The 25,985-nt window shown below is 37.0% G+C and overlaps 1 pseudogene; it reads left to right on the plus strand.

Moving 5' to 3' along the window:
• Window positions 1-25,985, plus strand: part of LOC117420088 (conserved oligomeric Golgi complex subunit 5-like) — a 109,689-nt pseudogene that overhangs the window by 58,343 nt on the left and 25,361 nt on the right.

Below are 25,985 nucleotides of genomic sequence, written 5' to 3' on the forward strand. Positions count from 1 at the left end.
CACCTTTTTGATCTCCTTGCACTGTTTTCCTGCAAATCGATGGGAGCCTGATTTTGAAATTCAGGCATTCAGTTGGAAGTGCCCAGCCTAGCCTAATCATGCTCTGGCAATCATTTTTAAATCTCACTGTTGTTCAATTATATTTCTCATATTACCATAAATCACTCAAAGATCAACCCATGATTGTGTGCCAAATCAATAACTTTATGCAGCGCAACTGAAAAGGGTTTTTGTTTTGGCTTTTTTTGTTTTTCTAGAACCCTACCCAAGTGGGAACAGCACTACAGGTTTTCTACAACTTAGGAAGTTTGAAAGAAACCATTAACAGTGTGGTTGATTGGTACCGTGCTTCATTAGAAGACAGTGAACAGTGCTTTGGATATCAAAGTCTTAACACAACCCACTCAGGCAAACTCAAGAGGTAAAGTCCACTGTACTCTGTTGCTTAGTACGTAGCTGGGACTTGAATCTAAAAAGTGCAAAGATCAAATTCTTTCTGATGATAAACAGCTGTACTTCACCTACCAGCGCCTAGCATAGTGTGTGTGTGGGGGGGGGGGGGGGGATTATCCACTATAACAGGGCTGTCTAACTTGGCTAAAAGAGCCTTCATAGCATATTTTATTCTTGGTGAACTATGGCTCAAGAACCATAGTTGGGTTCAGGGGCGCTGGAGCAGAGGGGTTCAGGAGGTCCATGCCACCTCACTTTTTACCACAAGAAACATGCGTAACGGGTATAGCACACAATGTTTAGTTGCATTTATACTGTGTATACATTTACTTCATGAGATGTTTGTTCAAAATAAAAGTGCATTATTCATTTATTCCTGAATATCATTGCACCACCCCCTAGCTACACTCTCCCCTACTTTTTAGAAAGGCTCCAGTGCTGTTGGTTGGACTGTTCTGCTCTAACTATATAAATGATCTCTGCTTTGTGCAGTTTTTGAACATTTGTTTAATGTATCGACCAATATAACATCTAATTTAAAATGTCTGACTTTAGGTGGTCCTGGAAGAACAATAATGCCCACCCCTGGAAACACTGCTGCATTCTGGGCAGCCCTCTGGACAAACCTGGAGAAGCTCATAGACCAGATCTGTGCTGCCTGTGCACAAGTTTAAACAAGACTTTAAGAATTGCATTTTTAATGTATATATATAACAGGAATTGAAACACAACTGCATGAAATGAGATGCTAAAATATGCGTATATATATATATAATATTTTTTTATGCAGGTGCAGCATCTGCAAAAAGTACTGACGAAGAAAGACCCTGTCAGCCATGTGTGCTTTATTGATGAAATTGCCAAGGTAAGTTTCAAACCAGTACAGTAAGGTGTTCAGAACATAAGTATTTATCTTACCAAGTAGAGCTGCTTTTGGTTTAATTGATAAGCAGCTTGGATGCTGTAACTACCCACTTTAACCACTGGCAGTACCATGCCGTGCCTGCGAACGTCTGTTCTATGGGGTTCCTTTCAACCTGGTCTGTCGGTCTGCATGCTGTACAGCAGCAAACCAACGCCTATTTAAATATGTATATATTGGATTTACTTTAATTGTAGTACAGTTTATTTGAAGTTTTACTTGTTTGTTTTTGTTTTATATTGGTATTACTTGCTTGTTGTTATTGCAAACGAAATAATGGGCCCCATGGAAGATCTCCCCAGTACCACTGCAGTACATGCCAGTTTTTTACATTATTTGTACATTACATTATTTTGTACTTTCTTTGGTTATAGTTTTATTCATTTTATAAATGTAGTTTTGTGAAGTGGCTATATAAAAAATAACTGATTAGTTATGAAGTTTTGCTTTAATGTAATAGTACTGGTTATGTTTTTTCAAAGAATGTTTGTACTCTATGCCTCTTGTAGCAACAATGTAGGTTCTTTTAATGAGAACTGATTGCATTTTGGAGCAACTGAAGATATATGGGTTCTTGGTTTGATAGAATTTAGTGTTATGGTTTTGCTGGGTTTTTTTTTTTTTGCATGGGTTCTTTAATAGCAGGCCACCTTTTCTAACAGCACATTTGGTCATGGAAATTCCCTTTACACCCATTTTGACCTCTAACACTTTTTGTGTTTAATTGTATTTTACAGTAAGAGGGTTTATTTGTTTTTAATTTATTTTTACACCATTTTCTCTCTCCTTTCAGTACACATTGAAATGTAATAATATACATTCTTTAAAGATTAGTCTTGTATATGCAAAAACATTCCCTGCTCCCTGGCGCTGGTCACCTACCAAACCAATGCGATTGAAATGTATCTTGCTGAAATGTGTCTTCCATGAGGGTATTGTGCACTCAGTATCCATTTAATTTGTTTGTTTTCTAGTCTTTCGGAAAAAAAAGTAACTTTTTTTATGAATCAAAATCCAGCTTCAAGAAAAATGAAATGCTGGTTTGGAGCAGTGTCGCTATGTGTTAACCCACATATGATTTTGATTACATTTTCCAATCCATTACCTTGATCTCCATTTGCCTTATGCAGCTTTCACACAAAGAGACATTTTTTTAGTGTGGTGCTGTACACTGTAAAATAAGGTTTACAGCAATGGCTTGATAAATTGTCATCCTCTTATAAAACCCTTTCAAATTAGATTTTAGCCCCCCCCCCCCCCCCCCCCATTAAAATAGGTACTTTTTAGAGACATGCAGTGAGAAAGCAGCTGTAATGGGTTGTGTATTATAACCCAAGAGGATGCCTATAGCTGGCTACTGTGACATCATCCTATTCAGCTATACCTTGAGAACTGCTTTGTATGGGTATTTACTGATTATACATTACTAAGTATGTCCAGTAGTTTTTTGGTGTATTTTTCTGTAAAAATATGTAAAACTCTTCAAGTGAATGTAATAGACCCCCCCCCCCCCCCCCCCCCAAGTGAGACCACTGGTAATTTAGTATTCATACTCGCATAAAATACACAGATGTAGTTTCAGGCTTGTTAATTTAAATGTGCCTTTTCCACATCATTCTGTTGAACATGAATAATGCTGTTCAAAAGCCTGTTACGCTGGCAGTGTACATGTTGGTGTTGAATGATTAAATCAGTTCTGTCCTTGACGATTACAGATGTTGGTGAAGCTGAGTAACTATGCATTAGCATGCATAGCCTTGTGCCCGGTACCTGCCAAATAGCAGCTTTTACAGTGTTGTTTTTATGCGTTCTGTATTGCGCTTTCCTGTTTTAAATACTGTACTGTATCATTTACACATGCTTCTAATGGAATGAATTCGCATCCAGTTTATTTCTAGCTCAGTCAATATTCTTTTTTTTTTATTATTTTGTACTGCATTCCAGAGACATCCTCACTAGAGGCATTTCAGATTGATCTGTGACATGCCACTGATGGGCAGATTACATCACAATCTATTAAAAACAGTTCCTAGCAATGTCATTGCTGACGACCCTTTTCCTGTTTCATCTTCTCTTCCCTCTCCACATTCATGCAGCCACCCAGGATCGCAGAGCAACCCTGATGGGAAGCATTTTTGATGTTTTATTTGTTTTGTTTTGTTTTAAATCCGTAAATATTTGCCATGGTTTTCTGGGACAGTTTATACACACCCTTTTTAAAAGGGTTTTTCTGTTCTGCAATAAGGGAACGTGCTATTGTAAAACTAAAATCAGCATTAAAAAAAAAGCAATTATTTAGAAAGTGTGCATGTTGGAGTGGGGCAGGTGTTCCACCTTCAAACCATCTTTTGTATTTTATATTTTTATTATTTTCTTTTAAAGACAGATACTGGTGATAGACCAGAAAGCCTGGTTTGTAAAGGGTTAAAACAACCTACACTATAGCATTGGCTAAGCTAAGCTTACTTTTATTAACATTGAGCTATGATATCTGACTGAGGGCATTACCAGGTATTAAGGTCCATTGGAGCCTGAGACACACACAAAAAAATGACCTGGTTCGAGAGACTAGTCCATTATTTGATATAGGCTGCATTGTAATACTGTACATGCTGACCATTTTGTGATGACGTCTGGAATCATTCAAAGGGCAAATACCAGTTCCTTTTCGGTGCTTGCAGTTAATTAGCAGTTGCTTTGCACTCATATATATTCTGGATGTGCTTTATGTATATACGTGGCTTGCCAGGAAGACCTCATGAGACACCACATCTTATAATGCACTCCAACAGTTGCATTCCAGAATTACTCTTACAAGCAACAACATTCATATATATTTTTGTTGGCTGTCTAAATGCCATCTTGTAGGTTTTGTTTGTTGTTATGTTCTCCATAACAGCGCAATAATTTTCCTTCAAACTGAAGTATATTATTACCCTACTGTACGTATCAAAAAATCCTAATTATTGTAGGATTGTCATGAAACGCTATTTGGGCATTAGTTAGTGTTTTGGGTGTTATAATCTAGACTACATTGTCTTTATCACACTGCTAATACTTGATTGGATAATCAATTAAAGGATCTATCATGGTGACTGCTCCTGTGAATTTTATGAAAGGATCTATATCTGTAGATAGATAGATCGATCTGCCTCACTGTTGAAATTTGTAGCTTGGCATAATGTAGTAGATTCTGTTAAATATACAACTTGCCAAGCTTCATAGTCCTTTTTTATTGTTTCCATAATTCTGCAAGATTTGTTACCTAAATGTTATCAAATATTTCGAGGTGCTGGATGAGGAGTTCGAGGTTACTGCTTTGGTAGTATTAGTTCCAAGCACCGTGCCAGTACCAAGTGCATCGAGTCGGTTCTGAGCACATAGTGTCAGTACTCCACTGTGTGGTCTGTACACTGTTTGTTGTGAACACAGAACTATTATCACACCATACGTGTGTCTCTTGCAAGGCTAAACTGCCTGCAAGTGATGGATACGATAAATGTCTGTCAAGGCCCCGAGCATGCGCATAGGGCCTTGACTGACGTCACTACTCCCGAGTCTCTGTGACAAGGCGGTGGAGGAGCAGCGCTAAAAAGAGTAGAGCTGAGATAACTAGTTCCTTGTCGTCTTCCTCTTCCAAATCCCCTTCACCTTCCCCTTCTCCAAAACAGAAAAGGAAGAAAAACGCTGCTCACGTTTGGCAAATGGGACAGATGGATAAAATCTGGGAGGTTGTGTCACTCCTACATGGAATTCTGACTGAGCTGCTGCAAGAGCGCTCAGTCCCACTGGTAATACTGAATCCTCCAGCACCCACTCACCCTGCACCTTTGCAGGCAGTGTCTAGTGGGCTAGAGAGGGATATACTGTCTATCGCCGCCTCCGAGAATAATGCTGAATCGGACATTGCAATAACGCAGCTTCTGCTGTCATCAGAGCTTATGCCTTTAATGCAATGAGCTACTGCAGCTTTACAGGTCCCTTGGCCTGAAAGAATGGACGAGAGGCGCTCCATTTATGACGAGCAACCCTCTATCACTCCGGTCCACCCAGATTTTCTGTTTGAAGTACAGTCTACTTGGGCTCACCCAGCTACGGTTGTGGCGGTTTCCCAAGGACGCAACGTGCCCGAAAAAGCAGTACAGAGTGACCGAAGTAATTTTAATGAAAGCATATGCAGCTAGTGCATTTACTGAACACCCACAATAGCATACTTGTAGCTTAACAGGCTAACTGGTGAAGGATTTAGTTCCTCGCTGGAGGTTAAATGTAGTGCTTAATGCGCTAATAAAACCTCCATTGGAGTCCATTCATTCAGCTGAGCTTATGTTTTTGTCTTTTAAGACAGCTTTCTTGCTTGCAATCACCTCTGCTAAGCGGGTGAGTGAAATGAAGGTTACACTTCGTACTAACCCGGCTATTCTGCCGAAAACAATCTTGGCTTTCCACATTAACCAGTCAGTGAATTTGGGGGCTTTCCATCCCCCCCCCCCTTTCATATCTGTCAGGGAGCGCCAGCTCCATATGCTTTGCCCAGTGCGGGCATTAGTGTATTATGTGGACAAAACTAAAAGATGGAGGCAGTCAGAACAATTTTTTGTCTGTTACGGAGCTAAGCCTGTCCAAAAGGATGACAGGTGCAATATAGACTGCGTGTGAACTGGCCAATCTGCCCCCGCCTGAGAAGCCATTCCACCAGGGGTCAGGCGACTTCATGGGATTTGTTCCAGGGTGCATCTATTCAGGAAATATGCAGTGCAGCGGTTTGGGCTTCATCCCATACGTTTGTCAGGTTCTATCTCTAATGTTTTGTCCATCCTCACAACAAAACATCAGAGATGAGTCCACTCAGTTTACTGGAATACTGTTTGTAGCACAAAACGGTATTTGGTTAGCTTTGTAGCTCAGTGTTATATACCATGTCCTTGTGACAGTTGGTTATACATTGGTTGGTTAGAACATTAGAGTGAGTGCAAAATAATGTTTGTAGCGCGAGAGCTGGAAGATTCAAGGCAACAATTGATGCATTTGGGATGTATCCTATATACATTCTATTTGAGAACACTACTGTAGCTAGGTGTAATCCAACCTTAAAAGGATAAACTATAACATAACACGAGAAATATCTTAAGAATTTTGTGTTTTGAAGTCTCATAAGAAGAGGATTTAATTTTCTGATATAAACTTATAATAAGGTGGTTGCATTTTGAAGGAAGGGTTTTTTTTTTTTTTTGGGCCTTTGTAAAAGTTCATCTATGCCCAGTATATTTGAACCTGTTCTTCATTTGTCAAGCCAGGTATGGTCACCCTCACAGTTCTAATGAGGGATTTATAAATACCTTGCAGGCACCATATTCAGCTCTTTTAAACACAGAAAAGTGTATGCTGCTACAATGTGCTCCTCTCTTCTACCTACATGTGCCTACCCAATCTAGTAATTATGCAAGGACATCTGGTCCTTGTTTCTAAGCTGTCCTTTGGGGAGAGTGTTGAATTATCTGCTTAATTTACTGGTGATCAATAAAAGTGAAAATTGGAAGTCAAAGCAAGAAAAATGTAACCGTCCTAATTTAGTTCCTCCTTTTATTTGATTATTATTATGTATTTCTGATTCTGTGGGACCTAATGCATACAGTATATTGGAAGTAATCTCTGAGGTCTGGTCAGGGTAAATACCTACTGTACATACCTGCTTGTGTTGAATACAGTAAAACCTGTCTATTCTGGAACCCAGTATGATTTTATCATGTGTTTTTTTTGTTTGTTTTTCATTTCTAAGTGTAAAACCTAGTATAAAAAAACAAAATCAAGACATTGCTTATATACTCTATATACACTTATCGGTGCCATTAATAATAGTGCAGTTGTTAAATAGTAAAATAATGTCTGATCGTCAACATAATGATCTCTTGAAAGACAAATTGTGCTTATCAAAAAAGCTAAACGTTTACCAAAACCAACACAAAAAGAGCTAAGTGAAAAATTCAAAATCTCAAGGCAATGTTTCTGACATTCTGAAAAGAAAAGATGCCTACTTAAAAGCAACACAGAGAAAACCTGAATGCCAGCAGAAGGTGTCTGAATCCCGCTTGCAGTACAGAATGAAAAAGTTGTTCTGTGGGATTGGTTTAAACAGGCTTGTTAATAACAGGTAATCATTTTATTGAGGCACTGTTGTGTTTTAAAGTGTGCTGAGGAATTATTTTGTTTGTTATACTGTTTATGTACAGTAATTTATTTTTTTAAATAATTTAAGTAGTTTTCTCATTTTATCTTTTTGTAGGTACAGTATTACATTTTCCACAATAACACTGTAATCCAGCACACCCTCTAATCCGGCACAGATTTTTTCAGCCCCAGGGCGATGCTGGATTGTACAGGTTTTACTGTATGTGATTGGATGAAAGTGAGGTGGAACCAACCTCTGATACAATGCTGTGGCACTTTAGTCCAAAATAACAATATAAATCTGAAATTATTTCAGACATTTTAAGGCATAGGTGTTGTAGCGTCAAAGTGGATCATACTATCATTCTGTGTATGAAAGTAACAGAATTGAAATATACAGAGGGGGATTTTAAGCCATTCCCTGTGTCTACTTGGTTTCTGGTCACAAACTCCCCCACTGACAAATAATGCTTTTAAAAAGAGTCGTAAATGAAATACAGGCAGTCCTCGCACTTACCGACACAATTGGTTCCTGAAAGTCAAAGCGTCGTAAGTCGAAGCACATTTTCCCATTGGAACAATGTTATAAATTCGGCCTTTGGCCAGATGATATATTTTTACAAAAATGACCCGTTATATTGTGCTCATGTAAATATTTTCTTTAACTCTTTACACTCAGCCCGTTGATTTCAGTAGTGTTTTAATCCTCTTATGATCTCGAGAGTAAGCAGACCTTAAAGTAAAATTAACATTTTCTTTTAGGTAGAATGTAAGAAAAGTATTATTGCTTTGAAGTTAATGAACACTATAGTAACTGCTTGTACGTGATTTATACAAATTTATGTCTTCATAATAGATAATTCTCGATAGGTTGTCTGGACGCAAAGGGCGTCTTTATCTCGCAAGAGTGAGAATTGCCTTCTAAACCAAAACATATATATGAGACTGATTTAATGATGCTTTGATCAAATATTAACGAAAGTAATTATTTGTGTTACTAATGATACATAGATTGTGTTGGAGCGCTAATCAACCAGCGAGAGTGGGATGTCGTTGTTGAAACATTGTTTTCTGTACTGTTTAGTTTAGTTAATTCTTCCTTTTTGTATTTTAGTTTAATTGTTGCACATTTTAATTTTTCCTTTTAGTTTTATTTCTAATAAAACTGTTCCTTTGTATTCACAAGAAACATTATCTTGTCTGGTTATTTCGATAGAGGTTGGGTTCTACATGATTTGAATTAAAATAAGGTATTTTATTATTACAGTTTAAACTAGTCCAAATACAAATATACCTTGCACGCTACAGTGTAGTAAGACGGGCCAGCTGAGAGAATTTGAATACTAAGTTTATGATTTGAAATCAGTTCTTAATTCCAACACACACACACACACACACACACACACACACACACACCTTAACGTTAGGGTTAGGACCATAGAAGAATCGCATTTATGGGAATTTTGTTTTTCAACACTCAATATAGTTAGGGGAACAAAAAAAACGTATTGCCTTTAGAGTGTCAGCGGCAATCTCACTCACCATCAAAACTTTCACTGTATCGGTGGTGATTACGAAAACAGAGCCCACAGGAGGGTACATTGTAAGCAATGGTCTCGAGAACAAGCAACAGCTCAAAGAGACCATTTCATTTGTTCAAAAGAATGTCAGTTTTACATTGGCCCATCTTTTTGCACCAGCTAAGAAGTGTGATCCATCTTTCTGCATCTATGCCCATTTTAAAGTTGTTATAAAACACTTATAGGTGGCAGTATTGTTTGAACTACTCACACGCAGCTCTGCCCTGAATTTCAGCAGCACACCACTGGATTGGAATGTAAGCAAAGACACATTCAAAACCTGTCCTGGCAAACATGTTATCCATGCATGTTATCCACTCCAATGGGATAACAAAAATATATCCCACAGTAGATATACCCACGCTTGTGGTATAAACATTTATGTTGCATTCTATAGGAGCTTTGGATTGAGGGTTTCCGGGCTGCAGTGCCAAAATATCAAGATATTGCTCAAACTCGACTGTGTGCTTGCCCCCTAACAGTCTTACTCCCAGCTGTACAAAACGTGTTTGCCTGGTATAGGACTGCAGGTTTTTGTATTTGTTTGGGGGAGGGGGCTGTTTCGAAGAGAGAGCTATAAATCTCAGCCGTTATCCGATGATTGGACATTATAGCCAGCCTATAGATCTTGAGCACATTATTCATTTGAAACAACTCTGAAACCTGCATAATGTAATTAAGTCATTTATACTTCCATCGTCCAAATTCATGATTTATGAAGGATGCTGTTGATTGGTTTGTATAATTGCAGAACAGTTTAACAAGACAGGAGACATAAGGCATACTAATTAATAATAGACCAAGACAGTTATGAGAGCCATTTTAGTTATGCAAGTTTGCATGCCTGGAATGAAATAACATGTAGGTTTATTATTGGCTGACAGTTTGCAGTGACATTTTTATTATGAGAAAAAGCTTTTGTACTATGATGGTTATTAAAAATATGCATTTTTAATCATTGGTTCTTTGAGCAAGACCAAAGTAATTAAATTCAAATGATGTTGACTTTAGAACGTACTTATTTCTACTGTATGCTCATACAGTGCATACAACCCAGATTAAAAAAGCATTCATTCAAGATGAATTAATTTGGCATTCAAAATTCATGCTAGTAAAGCAAATTAGCACAAAGAATATACTTTGAAGCAAAAGTGCTTTTTTGCTGAAATGTTCTTGCAATGCATTTGGGTTCATTACAGTTAATCCATAAATGACAAGCAACTCCCCAAGACGGCAACAAAAAAAAAGCATTTTGAATGCAAAAACAGTACCATATTCAGAACTGCATTCATATTCAGTGAGGAAACATTTTTAATGCACCTTTTAATCACACTGTGCAAAATTACATTGTGTTTCTAAGTAGATTCAAATTGATATAAGGAAATTGTTCGACCATCCTCATTAGTGAAGAATTACAGCACTCACTGAACCTTCCTCTATCTACAACATGAGGATCTCCTCTTTTTAAAAGACCTGTTGACTTGCTTCAGTCAAGGTTAAAGCAAATTAAAGTAAATTGTAGTGACAGCAGTTGAGCTACCTGTGTTCTTCAAGCACACCGAATATAATGAAAAAAATAAAGAAAGGTTTTTTTTTTTCTCCCTCTCTGTGACAGCGATTGCCCAACGGTATATACTGTTGCAACACAGCTAGATTCTTTGTAAAGAAGCATGTCTCTTTTGCCAAGCCTTTAAAGGATCTCCTTTTGTTCCAAGAGGTATACGTCGAGGTTATCTTTGGGAAGGCAGTGACCTTCATCCACTGCTCCAGAGCGGCAGGCAGCTGATGGAGGATGATTTGCCGCACCGTTGAAATGATAATCCAGTGCATCCCATAACTCATTTAACCAGGCTGCTCTTACTGTAGGGAATTGCATTTTAAATGACAGTGATACGTGTGTGTTTAAATAGCAAATGGCTTTGTTCTTTGGTGACATCCTTGGTACAGCCCTAGTTTCTTTTGATCACCTCGATTGTGATTTATGCTTTATTTTAATGGTTGTAGCATTACAATTCCTCCCATGCTTAATAATTGCCAACATGCCTGGCAAGTGTGTGAGTCTGCTATTTATATTTCATGAGCCTTTTTAGTGGTTTGCATGGTAACACAAGGTCACTGCACATACACCACAGAAGTATTGTAATGAGCTAGGATATGTTTACGTAATTTGATAAGTGTTTAACAAACATCCCATAATAAAGGAAAATGTGTCCTTACAAGCATTATGGGTCTCCCCTGAAAACACATGTTAATTGCTGAGATCTAAACAAGCCTCAATCTTATGTAGCATCCATTATTTAAGACAAATGATCTTGTTTGTGTTTGCAAAAAATATAAAATTGCTTAATTTATTTTGTGCGCTACAGGAAAGGACACCAGGGTCTCCTTGACAGATGACCTCATACCAGTATATTCCAAATGTATGTGTTTTCAGCACTAGGATGAATGCACCAATCACAAAGTGGGCTGATGATGGATTATTACAATAACCTGTAAACATTCTTCAAAATGCATCTTGACATTTTGCAGTGGGGTATTCTATAAGGAAGCACTGAATAGTCTTCCCTACCTAAGCAGCTTATCTCGCAATGTTATTTATACAAGCTTGTTTCTGTAATGGGATTGTATTTGGCGTTTCTACCTTGATATATAAAAGGGCTGTTGATTGGTTTTCTTTTCCAAGTCTGTAAAGGTGAAAGTCTAGAGAGACCATTTGAAGTGATTACAATTACAGGTACCAAGAAGCAGCAGCAGTGTGGTCTTTAAAATATCTTCATATTCCAAATTGGACTAGACAATACAAGCAAGGAACCTCAATATTTTCAACAGTACAAAGTTCCTTGCCAATGATAATATTTCCAGTGCTATTAAAGTGTAAGTAGTGGGGTTCAGAGAAATGTAGCGTTACGTGTTTTGTTTTTGTTTGTTTTTTAAATCGCTCTTCCTGCAGTGATTTAGAGGACAGATCTCAAACCCCAGTGCACTAGAGCAGCCATTTTGAAAAGAGCTTTGAAACACTTTAAAGTTATAAGTGTAAAAAGTTGTCAGGGTGTTAGCAATCAAAAACAAAATTCCAGGTACATTATTTAAACAGTTGTAGCAACATGTGGGTACCTATAATGCTAAATTTTTTCGGAACCCCGCTACTAACTCTTTAAGATAAAGCATACAGTATTGAGTTGTGAATACTGGAGGCGGTGTATAGAAACCTTCTGTAGACTTGTTCATTAGTTATTTTATTAAATGCAATTTTGTAAAAAATTTCCATTACATTGACATTTTATTTTATTTTATAGGATGGCCAAGCAGACATCTTGTGTACATTTTGGAATGCTGTCACATAGATCCTTTCTATTGAGTTCCGAAAGGCTCCAAACTGTAAGTATAATTCTGTATATGTAATTGCCCATGTTCAGAACTACAAAGTATTTGATTTTTCTGTATAGACAGAATCATTGTGCATGTGTAGCAGAAAAAAAGTGTCTGATTTCTGTGTTTCATCCAGGCAATAAAGAAAAAAGAAGTGTGTGAATTTATTTTTTTTGCTTTTCTTTTCCTAATTGCAGTGCGTCCTTCCTTCCTTTCTGATTTGTGAGCTGCGAGAAGGGAGTGGTTAGATTACGTCATAGTTGGCTGACTGAGCTGTGCTGTTTTGTATGCAATGGCGTGTCCTGAATCAAAACGTCCAGCTGTTACTATTCAGCTCCTCCCATTCTTTCAGCATTCTATTAGTTTGACGCAGCTCAACATGGCAGTTTGACAGCCTTAGTAATTTTAGATCGAATTCCCTAGAATCTATGTTTCTTTAACCCTAATCCATAATTCTCTGTGTTGGCTGAGGTATACAACTCAATACTTCATACTTTCAGTGCCTTGAGATGTACATTAATTCATAAAGACCTTTCACACTGCATCTGGGTCTACTTAAACAACTGGGGAAACAAAACTGTAGGAATTCAGTTCCACTGCAAAGTTGAGGTCAAAACTGATTTGGTTGTGTAAATCTTTTGTAGATTATTAATTAAACCATGCTGTGTCTCAAAAGTGACTGCTCATAAAAACACCTTTTATCTAATTTCTTTAAATACTACTACTATGATGACAACTACTATTACTGCTACTGTAAATCCCAGTTCATTGTTATGAATGTGCCCTTTTTATATGTACAGTAATAATGTGTTCTGTATTTGTTTGTATGCAGTGTAATATTGTTTTCTCCATTATTTTTCTGATGTTTTTAGCTTGTTTTGTAGAGTTTTAAGATTTCACTTTGTGTATGTGCAATAGGCAGCAGAATGTTGACATGCCTGAGAGACCAGATGGTCAGGGCATAGCTTTATTATTGAAGTCACTTAAGCTTAGTTCAGTATACTTGAAAGCTGGAAGATGATGGAGGGAGAGAGAAGACACTTTTAACCAGAACATCACTTTTTTTTGTATTGTTCCTTAAATGAGAAGTGACTACACTTATAATGTACATACAGTAATGCCAATAAACATGTAACTGATAAAATGAGATGGCATGCATGATTTTTTTTTTTTTTACTTACAAGGAGTCATTTGTTATTAGTTTTATTATTATTTTATTTCTTAGCAGGTGCCATTATCCAGGGCGACTTACAATTGTTACAAGAGATCACATTATTACATACAATTACATTATATCTACATACAATTACCCATTTATACAGTTGGGTTTTTACTGGAGCAATCTAGGTAAAGTACCTTGCTCAAGGGTACAGCAGCAGTGTCCCCCACTTGGGATTGAACCCACGACCCTCCGGTCAAGAGTCCAGATCCCTAACCACTACTCCACACTTCTGCCCTTAGTCAATTCTGGCAATGCTGCCTGACTCAGTAGGTACTGCATGCAGACCAAGCCATTATTTCCATCCTTCATGGAAACTGTTTTGTGTTTTTTATTTTTAATACTATCTATACCTCTGGGTAAAAATATCCTCATGTGACTATCAATAGTATATATAGAAATACTGAACAGTTTAAAAATGGATTTGGTTCATTTTTAAAGTAGAGTATACAGTATGTGACTTAAACCGTCAATTTTAATATTTTAATTGACTGCTTTACTCAAGTTAAGTTTTTTTTTTTAAATCTTTTCTCTTCAACTGCATGTATTTTCCATATAAAATTTGAACATGTAGTAGGATGAAATGCATCACATTATCTGATTACTTAAGGGATGTCAAAATCGCCACTTTTAATGTATAATTTATGTTCCCCAGCTGTGTTTTTTTTCATATTTGAAACTAGAACCTTTTAAAATATTTTGTTCATGGCAAATATCTGAGAGTAATGAAATGATTCATGAGGTGTTGCAGTTTCCAGTTTAGCCTCAGGTGTTCAATCTACCTCAGCAAACAAAGAACAGCAAATTGAATTTCTAGTTTTATTGTTGTGGTTGAATCCCTTTTATTTGGCATGAATAAATGTCAAGGAGGGAAGAGGTTGCCGTTGACGTGTCAAATCAGTTTATTTGCCACAAGAACGCAGATTTAATGGTTTATTAAAAATAAGAGAGTAGTCTTCCCTTGAGCTGACAGCAAGAGATTCAGTGCTTTTCAAATCGTGTTTGAGCCTCCAAATCCATGTTTTTGTCTTGCTATCAGGTTTTGATTGGAATTTTATTTAAAAAAAAATATTGAGTTTATTTTTGCATAGATACGTCATAGTTTCGAGTTGCTACTCCCTAGAGAAATAAGTGATGCGCATGGGTTATGACATATCCCCTGCACTGTAGATTATTCGGAATCCTCTGTTTATTAGCAGTGCACGTAACAGGAAACATTGGCAATTTGTACACAGATGGAATTAAATTGTGTAAATGGTTTGTTTCAGCCAAACCTTTAACTTGGAGATTTTACAACTAAGCTACATTTTATAGTGCCAGTCAGCGCTTCAGATAAGCTGCGTACTAGGTGTTTTACGCATTGAAAAAATATGAATTAAGGATGTAATGTGTAAGAATACACATAGCAATTTTACTGCCCAGCTTGAGTTTGCATGTTCTCAAGCTTTTTGTACTTCGTTGGTTTCCCGGCACCTCAAAGGTCAATTGGCAAGCAGTAGCTTGAATATCGGGGCAGCTAATTGTAGCCTACTTGAGAATTGCCAGACACATGTGACCAATAAGTCCTGGTTTTCAATAATTTATTTACATTTTTTGGTTTGTGACTGGATTCTTGATCTTCAGGGTTTCTTGGCACACCTCAACCTAACCTACTAATTTACCTATCTGTTAACAGAATTTTTGGAAGGTAAATCTAAATAACAATAATACAATATTCTGTGTTTGGAGAGAGTTATATCAAGGTGATCACTAAAGAATACAATATTATCATTTCTTTATTTGCATTAGTGCAGTATTTGTACAGTTTTTAAAGATTTTGGGAATTTGTTTTTTGGGGGGTTGGGGTTACATTTTTGAGGAGCGAGTCTGTCAACTTGGAAGGAGAAAGTCAGGAGTTTCAGTGCCGAGTCTGAAATACACCGGAAAATATGGAATGACTCAAACTGGTAGTTTTACTAGTCCTGTGTTTTAAGAACTACTCTCATTTGGTATATTGAGCCCTATTTACAAAGTTTAACTCATGAGACATTCAAATACTGTTTTTTAATTAAACTTATGTGAATAGTTCCAATATGTCATCCATAACTTTATATGCTCCATGATAATTTAAGGTAAAACTATAAATTGTCAACATTGTTTTAATGCTTTGTCTAATGCCTTCCACAGTATTATGAATAGCATAGTTTTCCTTGTAAATTGTAAAGATAGTTGAGTGTGAGATTTCAGGTATCTGTTTCTTCTCGCTTTGAGTGGAATGACGTACTTAGTTCATCCATAACTTTAAATCCTCAATCATAATTTTCTGAGGTAAGACTATAAATGTCAAGTAGAAGGTTTTTAAATCATGCCTTTATCTGTGCAATAAATTCAACTTCGATTTGACTTTGCCTTGTATTTTTACTTAATCTATATAGCAGTATTTAAATGACTGGGTTCCATGAATTCAATTCAAGCTGTCAGATATCAGTTAAATCTGGGATGTGATTACATGTATTTTTCCTCCCCTATAGCTGCCTGGACAACACAAAATCAATTAATGACCTGAGATGACTTACATTATAACCTCTGTTTGTGTGGTTATTTTAGAGGAGATTTGTTAACTGGACATTTATTTATTTATTTATTTATTTATTATTTTTTAAGCATCCTCATTTCTGAAGCAGGCGTTGGAAGGAGAATACCCAAAGCTGCTGAGACTGTACAATGATCTGTAGAAGCATCTTAAGCAATACAGCCAGAGCATTCAGGGCACTCTGACTGGCAATGGGAACACAGATCTGCCCCCTGAATTGATTGATGTGGATATGCAGGATATTTTTATGCAGAAGAAACAAGATTATGAGTAAGAGGGTTTTTTTTTTTTAATACAGTGTGAAGGCTTCTCTATTTCTCAGAAACCACTTAATATTTAAATTGATATTGAAACATTTATTTAAATTAGGTTTCTAATTAAAGAAATTCAATTACACCAATTTTAATTAGTCCCTAAAAGACCATAATTTTGCCAATCTTTGGGAGATGCAGTGAGCCTCACATCACATGATTTACACAGTCCCTTTAGTAGGCTTGCTGTTATGAATGTATGTGATCACTTTAGAGCTAATACCTACAGTATTCAGATACATGTGTACACTCACTCTACTTATTAATTATGTCTGTTCTCTCAATGAATCCTAACCTTAACCATAGCCAAAGAACAGATCACTGGGGCCATTTCCCCTAAATACCCTCTGGCACTCCCTCTTTCGGTGACGTGGCCAATCACGTCTCCTCCAATCCGTGACTGGTACATCGCCTACCGCATTCAGGCGCTGACTTCTGGTATCGTGGCCCCGCCCCCTTCCTGGATGGCCGGCTTCCGACTGACCCTGGAATGAACTGCCGAACCATCCATTCCGGGGTACTCTGCTCCGGTCATACAGCGCCCTCACAGGTTGGGAGCGAGATTGTTGATTAGGATTCATTCGCTCTCTGTCACAAGGTTACGTGTATTTTTGCCTACATTTTTATTAAAACAAGTAAAATAAAATAAATCTTACTAAAGAGGTCAAGCTCATTGATAAACTTGTTATCTGACAGCCTAGAAACAGTATTCATTTGTTTCATACGCTATTTTCAGTATTGTGCCCTTAAAGTACGGTTCCTCTAGGGCATTTTGGGAAATCATATTGACAGAAGTCCTGTTTTATACTTGTCTTTTTTGCAACATTTACTACAGTGCAAAAAGTTTGTGTAGACACAATGACCTACCATAGGAGTATAACTGCTTCACCCACAAGGTGAGGAACAAAAACTGATTTGATTGTAGACTCTCTGTAAGGAATCCGTTACAACTCCCATTGCTTTCACTACTGCTGCTCTGTATACAACAATGCAACTATATGTACACACATGTTGTAATCTCTAAGAAGGAAGGCCAGAAGAGAACAGACTACTGGCAAAGATCTATTTTTAATCAGACCCCTTGGTAAGAGGAAAAGAATACCTCTTGCATACTTACATTACATCTAAGGATTGGCAACTACAAAACTAAAAGGTAGTATCTTTAAAGTGGTTCAAACATTCATACGTTCTTTATTAGTATTCTAGTTTGTTTACATTTGTTAGCCTTGAGTTTGATCGAAGTTCAATGTAATGGAGCACTGTGCCTTTAAGAAATGAATAATTTGAACAGAGGTAGGTGACCTCATAGATGACGTGTGAATATGTCCATGGACAAAAAAAAAAAGCGTACCTCCGTAGTTGTAGCTCACTACAAAGATAAGAAATAAAAGAAAATATATCTAAAAAGCTTTACCATCACTGAAAGAGCAAGCAAATCTCTCCGTGAGTAGTAAAGAGTTTATTGTTTGTACGTATTAAAGAAATAATATGTATTGCTTTATTGAACATTTAACTCGAACTGTGGCAAAAAAAAAAAAAGAAAACGTGCGCGTGTTTGGTTTAAGGGTGCAACAAACACAACATATATTATGATAATAATAGGAATAATACATATACTAATTTGATACTGTAAATTATTAATTTAAAATTATTCAGTGTTGTGTGCAAGTGTTCGATATATGAGGTCAGTGGAGCGTCTTGTTCTGTTTTTTTTTTTTTTGCAAATACCAGGTTGTTTAGTGTTATTTTTTTACTATTTGCTTAATAAGCAACAGCTTTCAACAAGTTTGAAGTTGACTATAAAATCCGGTCCTGCGGAAGTCTTGCGATTTGATTTATAGCTGGAATTGAGTAGATTTGGTCGGGCGATTAGCAAACCACTCCCTCTTCTCAAGCCACTTGTAGTCAACAAGCGATAGCTGCTTTTTGAAGGGCGAAAGGGGTTTGTTTTGGTTCAGCGAGATTTCGCTTGGAATTTTTCTTGTGTTTTATTACCGCGAATACTTTCGCGTCCTCGTTCGCTAAGTGCTAACTTTGATTTGGTCCGGCCCTAAATCTAGTAGCTTTTTCATATTAAGTATATATACACACGCACACTGTATCATTATAAAGGCAAAAATATACATTTATCACCCCAGCCGATGAGCAAGCTGTTAATGAAAACTCCTTAGACCATAACTTCTAAGCCCCAAAGTTCATGAGAAAATACCGACTACTGTCCCTGACTCATTTCCCCTGTGCTTAACATCACCCCACCCCAGCAAGAGCCAGTCAACAGAAATCCATTCAAAATTGGAAGAGTGGCTGGTGAAATAAAACAAAAAACTGTTTCTCAGGTCCTAAGCAGGGTTTATCCAAGAGCTGCCCGATTCCTACAAACAGGGAAGTGATAGATAGAACAAATTAAATAAATGTCATGTCGGGAATTAATTCTTACCAATCCAATGCAATTTACTGGGTTTAGTCTTTTCCTGTACATAATGTATTCTATCCAAACACATTGTATATACTGTTTGAGAAGAAGTTTAAGGTACTAATTCTCAATAAATCACAGAAAGCATTAGAATTGGCTGGCAGCCAGTCTGACAGCCACATCCTTCCCCATCTCTATCACCCAGGGACACAAAAGAACATCTTAAGTCCAAGAGCGGCCTTCCATTTTAAAGTGTCGCCTTTCAGGATAACTGTTACCCCATTGGATTCCTGCAAGTGTGTTTCTGCAGCAGCTGCCCACCTGATACTGTACATGAAGCTGAATGCTTCTATATTTAGACATATTGCAAATCAAAACCCTGGGGGGTCATTTCATTCATCAAGAACGTAAAACTGCTTTTACAAGAAACAGAAATCAATCCATTTGTGTATTTGCAACCTATGTGATGAAATTGAGCCCTTTTGTGGTACTGGGATATTTTAACATGAAGTCTTGATTTCAAACTCTCCATAATGGACCCAGTGAAATCTATTTCACGCTGTCATAATTCTTCCTTGTGTTTGTGTAAAAAGATAAAACCCCCAAGAACAACAGGTCCAGTGGAGTGAAATAGAATAGATTTGGCCTTAACGTTGTGGATGTGTAAAACATATTTTGGTGCTGTCTGTGGCAAAGCTTGCTATGCAAGATAATTCATGTTAAAAACTCACCCAAAAAAATATTCACTTCATGGAAGGGAGTCATTTGGACCATGAATTTACTTTCAGCTCAATAATGGTCCAAAACACACTGCAGTACTAAGTGCTATTTAAAGAGGAAAAGCCACTGATCGGGAGCCGACAATGACTAACTGGCCTGCACAGAATCTAGACACAAATCCAATTTAAAACCTGTGACAGTGTTGGTTCATTTTAGCATGCAGGATATTCATTTGCCATCTTGCTTACTTTTTTTGAGAAATACTCCATCTAATAGGTAAATGCATTTATGATAACAACAAAAAACTAGAATAATATAATCTTATTCTGAATTATATGGGAAGGGGTCTGAATGTGAATCACTCGGGTTTTATGAGATGGTTAAATCATTTCATTACCAGAAATAAAGTTGCAGTGCACACCTTGTTGTATCAGAGATAAACTGAATTATAAAATACTATGTGTTTTTTATTTTTATATTCAATATTTCCCTGAAATATATACTTAAAATGGTACTTCGTGTAATGATGCAGACCAAATAACATTTAATTGTCATTTGTATATTGTGAAAACATGTAGCTATTATGCTCTCTGAGCCAACCTAAAGTTGTCACACGTATTAATAATTAGAAGATAAAGTTGTTGTTTATTTCCCTACAACCTACGTCGTTGAAGTTAGTTAACATGCTTGATGTAGAGATTATATTATTTTCTATTCACACATGAATTACTGTAAGTATTATATTGGATAATTTGCTTGGTTTGGTATCACAAATACAAGTCTATAATCCAAGAATTGATTTGGTTCAGCCTAATACAGTAGTCATTTGCTTTAATATATTTAGCTTTGGAAGTGCAGCTATTTTCATGGCTGAGTAATGATTTTTTTGTTTGTTTGATTGATTGATTGTTTAAAAGAAAAGAAAAAAGTTCTGTTTTTTCGCTCAGACTTCCTGATTTAAAAACCCCTTGAAATGTTTGTCTGTGGAAGATGTGTGGCATAAAAGTCTGTAATAATTTCTTTCATCTTATAGTTTGATAGGCTTACAAGGCTGATCGAGCAACAGAAGCCTAATAGTGTTGTGTGTGGCAACATAAATCGTTAATATAAATTATTACTGTATGAAATCCTTGAACACCACTAGTACAATTCAAGGTGGCATTCAATATGTGTTTTTTGTTTTTAGTCCAGAGAAAGCTCTGAAGGACTCCCTCCAGCCGTATGAAGCAGCTTACCTATCCAAGTCACTCTCCCGCCTGTTTGACCCCATCAACTTCGTCTTCCCTCCTGGGGACACAATCCTCCTTCCAGCGATGAGCTTGAGAGCATCATTAAAACAATATCAAGGTATGGAATAACCACCTCTCTACACTGTATGAAGTGCTTGGAACAAAGTCCAGCAACCTGTAAGGGTGTATATAAATTAATAAATGACATCACCTCATTTTCCACATTTTATACAAAAACAATATACAAATAAGTAATCTATAACTTTTAAACACACAATCATTTAAATGTGTAAGCCTAGTAAAATAATTATCAGTGAGAAATAAAGATTGTCTTTTTTTAAAAAGATAAGGTTTTGTTCATGTCCATGTTTGAAATTAGCAAAATGATTTGATATTATTATTCTTAGCAGACACCCTTATCCAGGGCGACTTACAATTGTTACAAGATATCACATTATTTTTTACATACAATTACCCATTTATACAGTTGGGTTTTTACTGGAGCAATCTAGGTAAAGTACCTTGCTCAAGGGTACAGCAGCAGTATCCCCCACCTGGGATTGAACCCACGACCCTCCGGTCAAGAGTCCAGAGCCCTAACCACTACTCTACACTTTGTATTCTTTAGCAGTAGAAATCCAAGAATCATTTTTTTGTTGTTGTTTTGTTTTATCAAACATTAGCAACAAAATGTATTGAATGTGTGTGTTGCTGTTGGCAATGTAGATGTACACAAAAGCACCAGTGTTACATGAACACCCTTTAATATTGCAATGGTTATGTTTGTTAATTTTTTAAAAGCATAGTTTTGAAAACCTTTGTGTTAGAATGGAAATTGGCAAAGAAGAATGTATATATAATGAGCATTATAACTGATCTGGTATGTGTTCACTGAACTTTGTTTTGGCATGTGTCTGTTTTAACTTTCAGTGAACGGAACGTGGCTGCTGTGGATCCAAATTTGAGTTTAGCTGTGGCGAAAAATTCAGCAAAAACCATCCAGCTGTTCTGTGTCAAATCGGAACAACTTGTAAGTCGCTATCCATTTCAAGTGCTCCTAATGAAGAGGGTTCTGTTTTGTATGAGCACACACATTTTAAGTGACTGTGTCCTTTTTCTCCCTCTGTCTTCTGGTTCAATTATTCAGTCAAAGTAACATAGCATAAATACCTACCACTATCTTGTGTTTTTGTTTTGTTTTTAATTGACAGTATATCAGTGTAGAGGTTTTCTAATCCTAGATTACTACAGCCACATGTTCTGGTTATAAAAGGGTTGATGAGAGAATTGTTTTGAAAACAAATGAAAGAATGATACAATTATGAGTTAAGTATATAACGGGTATTACTGAATCAATAGTTAGCCTATTAACAAAACATTCTGCCGTCATTCTTATCTGTGTGATTTTGAAATCTCTTTGCTAGATTCAGTTGTAATTTTGCAATGTTTTTCTTTAGTTTTAATGATTTCCATTACACGAGAGTAGATGTTAAAACTTCATGCTGATTTGAACTCGGCTATCGCCAAGATAAGCACCAACTAAGACGTAGCTTTACAGTAAACTAATGTGATCCATCTGTGTCTCCATCCATTTGCGTTTCCTTCCATGTGATGATGTAGATATCCTTCTGTCTGGTGTTGATGGCGAAGTGTAATGCTGGCTCCAGGGATCAGCTTATTTGCCTCCCTGGCGCATCAGCACACACAACGGCTGCGATGCTGGCTCTGGGGATCAACCATAGTGCGTTCTCCCCAGTGCATCAGCATGACAATCGTCTGGATTGAGCGAAGTAGGGTACACCTCTGGGGTCTTCAAGTGGGCACCTTCCATCCTCTGTGTTTCGTCGACTAGCCCAAGAGGGCTTGATGACCCCCCTCCGTCCCCCATTCAACTCAGCCCAGCTCACTTAAAGTATACATACATACAATTAACTGCTTAACGTGAAGTCTGCATTTCAGGGAGGATTGCAGAATATTGAACCGTAAAAGATCGCTTAGTGTATAGGGCACATATATATTTTATAAATTTCTTTTTTTTTGTTAAAGCATCTGGTTTGACAGCTCTGTAACTGTCTTAAATTCAATCCACTAGCATTTACGTTGCTTTTTCTTCATTTGTTTTCATTTTTGCTGGTGTTTATAACTTCAAATCAGCTGCCACCGCTGCCATCTACAACTGCTAATAGCTCATAAATCATTTCAGCCTTGCTTTTGTTCAGAACTCTCATTTCTAATTCACTTTCAAATGTAAAGCAGTCATCTTTCTAGCTTGTGTGTCCTCTCACTCACTCAACATCCTTTGCATTAAACAGGTTCCCATCACATACATGTATTCTGTTTGTTTGCAAGAAAGTGCAAAGACCAGCTGTCATGGGAATAGCCACCTGTGACCTATCTTTAAGGCAGCAAAAAGATGCAGTGCTAGCAATTTTCATTTGAAGACTTCCCAATAAGATATTGAATGCTGATCATACAGTGAGTGAACCAGGTAATCATGGTAATAAGTATGCTCAGGTCACTTCCAGCGTTGGCCAGAAAGTTATTGTCCAGTTACAGTAGTCGCAAGACAAGTGAATTGTTATTCAGAACATATCTCAAGCTGTGAGCGGGCTGACAGCTCCAGGTGAGGGTGTCTGTTCTGTGTTCTAATGGCTGGGCTTGTCAGGTGCTTGAAAAGAGAATGACGCTTAACAAGCTTTATATTGCACAGCAGCTCACAGTCTTTCTGAAACAACAAAGACAATTACATTTATTTTGAGGTTAAAATCAGATAACTGGCTGGGAGCTGCTGTGCCAGCCAGTGCAACCACCTCAAGGGCTATAAAGCAAAATAAGATGATACAGTCTGCAGCCTGCTGATGTATCAGTCAGGTCTATAACAGGACCCGTTCGCTCATTTGTCTTTCTGTGATTTAGGAAAGGTTTAGAACGAGAGAAAATCTAATGGTTTTTATACATAAAAATGAAAAAAAGTCATTTCAATGCTCTTTTTTTAAAATGGTGCTATTAATATATTGGCAAAAAATGGTCCGTAAATAAATAAATTAAAAAACCCCATGAGTACCTAACCCCATGAGTACCTTTAAAGGGGAAGTAATGCTTCCAGAATATTCAGTCATAATAATCCTGGTTTCAAATCCAACCAAGGGGATAATCTGTAAACACTTTGTAAGGGATCAGATTATATCTCATGTAGTAGGGATTACATGTCGCTGGTCAACAGGGCTTTTCACACTGATACCAGAGGTACTTAAAATGAAATAAATACTTTAGAAGTAAATACCCCTAATGCAGTTCTCAGCGATGTATCTCATAATATGGGAGTACCTCTCCTACTGTATAGACTGGTCCATTTAAATTATTTAAACAGTAATGGATCTAAATACTGTAAGAATTTAGGAAGAAAAAGAAAAGCACGCATGGTCCACCACAAAGTGCATCATTATTTAGACTCCTGTCTCTCCCTGCACATTTCAAATGTTTTATTTTGGGCAAGGTCATTCATAGTCTGGTACTGCTGCTAGACATTTGTTTCCTAATAATTATGCTGGGTTTGAACTAGTAATATACAGAGGCACAGTAATTAAGAATGACACCACAGTAGTAATTCTACTTTTTTTTTTAAATAAGCTAGTTTCTCATTTTCATATTTCACCCAAGGTAATATCACTGAATATACAAATAGAGATGGGTACTATGAGCACTGTCACACAGAAGTCATTTGGTATGCAAAGACAGTAGTGTTTTTACTTGTTTGTTTTTTTTGGAAATGTATTTGGTTATTTTAGGGATAAAAGTCAGGTTTTATGTTAAATGTAGATAAAATGAATGATAATGACAATATAAACAGACAGAAGAATATTGTTCATGTAGCAAATTTACATTGGCATGGATCATTGGAAATTTAGTACACAGTGTCTTGAGAACAAATTTAATTACTTTAGTTATCACTACAGTTTATAAAAGTCATTCCTCCTAATGCTTGTGCTAGCAAACAGTAGATGCTCATCTCAGTGATAAGACCATTATGTTTTTTTCTTTAACTAGAGTGCAGTGAGCAAGTGCTAGAATATGTGTGTTAACTATAGAGAATATAAAATCTAACAGACGAAACAAAGCACGAACCTCAACGTGTGACATCATACTATTATTAAATCTAGAAATAAAGTATGTTTTTCATCTTTTGGCTGTGATATACTTTCCTGATGCTGTCAGGATGAAATGGTTCATTTCGTTAAGGCTTAAAAAGGAACATATGTGATGGGTTGTTAAGTAGCTTCTACTGAAACTGAAGATTGCTACACCTTGTGAGTTTTATCATTCACGGTCAGAATCTTTAAATTATATAGTTTTATATTCGTTTTTATTTTTAAAATTCAAAAGCTGCTTTAGTCATCTTTCACAAACTTGAAACCTTTCCGGATCTTAAGGGTACAAAGTAAATTGGGGGTAGAAGCAGTACCCTGGTATCTCCTTGTTCATTTTATATCTTGAGAACATTAGAAGATTCCACATGGCTCCAGCATAACTAATAAAAAAAACAAAACCAGATTTGTGCATAAATAGGTACTTGCTGCTAAAACATACACGTAATACAACTCACTACACCCATCAAGAAAAAAATGAAAAACCGATGGAAAGAGCAGAAGTTAGCTGAAGATATACAGACTTGACAGCATAACTTGTATCAAGGCTGTTATCTTCACCATCAGTGAAGCATCATTTTTATTTATATTTCACCTCTTTCAAGCTGCTGCTCCTGCTCTACTCCCCTTCATCTCCTCACTCCTCAACACCTCTCTACTTTCTGGCATATTTCCCTCTGCCTTCAAAAAAGCCTCTATCACTCCCCTCCTCAAAAAACCTACCCTCGACCCCACCTCCCTCCAGAGCTACCGTCCTGTCTCCCTCCTACCCTTCCTCTCCAAAACCCTCGAGCGGACTGTACACCGCCAGCTCTCTGCTTTCCTGTCCAACCATTCTCTGCTTGACCCTCTCCAATCTGGCTTCCGCTCTGCTCACTCCACTG

The sequence above is a fragment of the Acipenser ruthenus genome, chromosome 14 (genome assembly GCF_902713425.1).
Source record: "Acipenser ruthenus chromosome 14, fAciRut3.2 maternal haplotype, whole genome shotgun sequence".
NCBI classification, from domain to species: Eukaryota; Metazoa; Chordata; class Actinopteri; order Acipenseriformes; family Acipenseridae; genus Acipenser; species Acipenser ruthenus.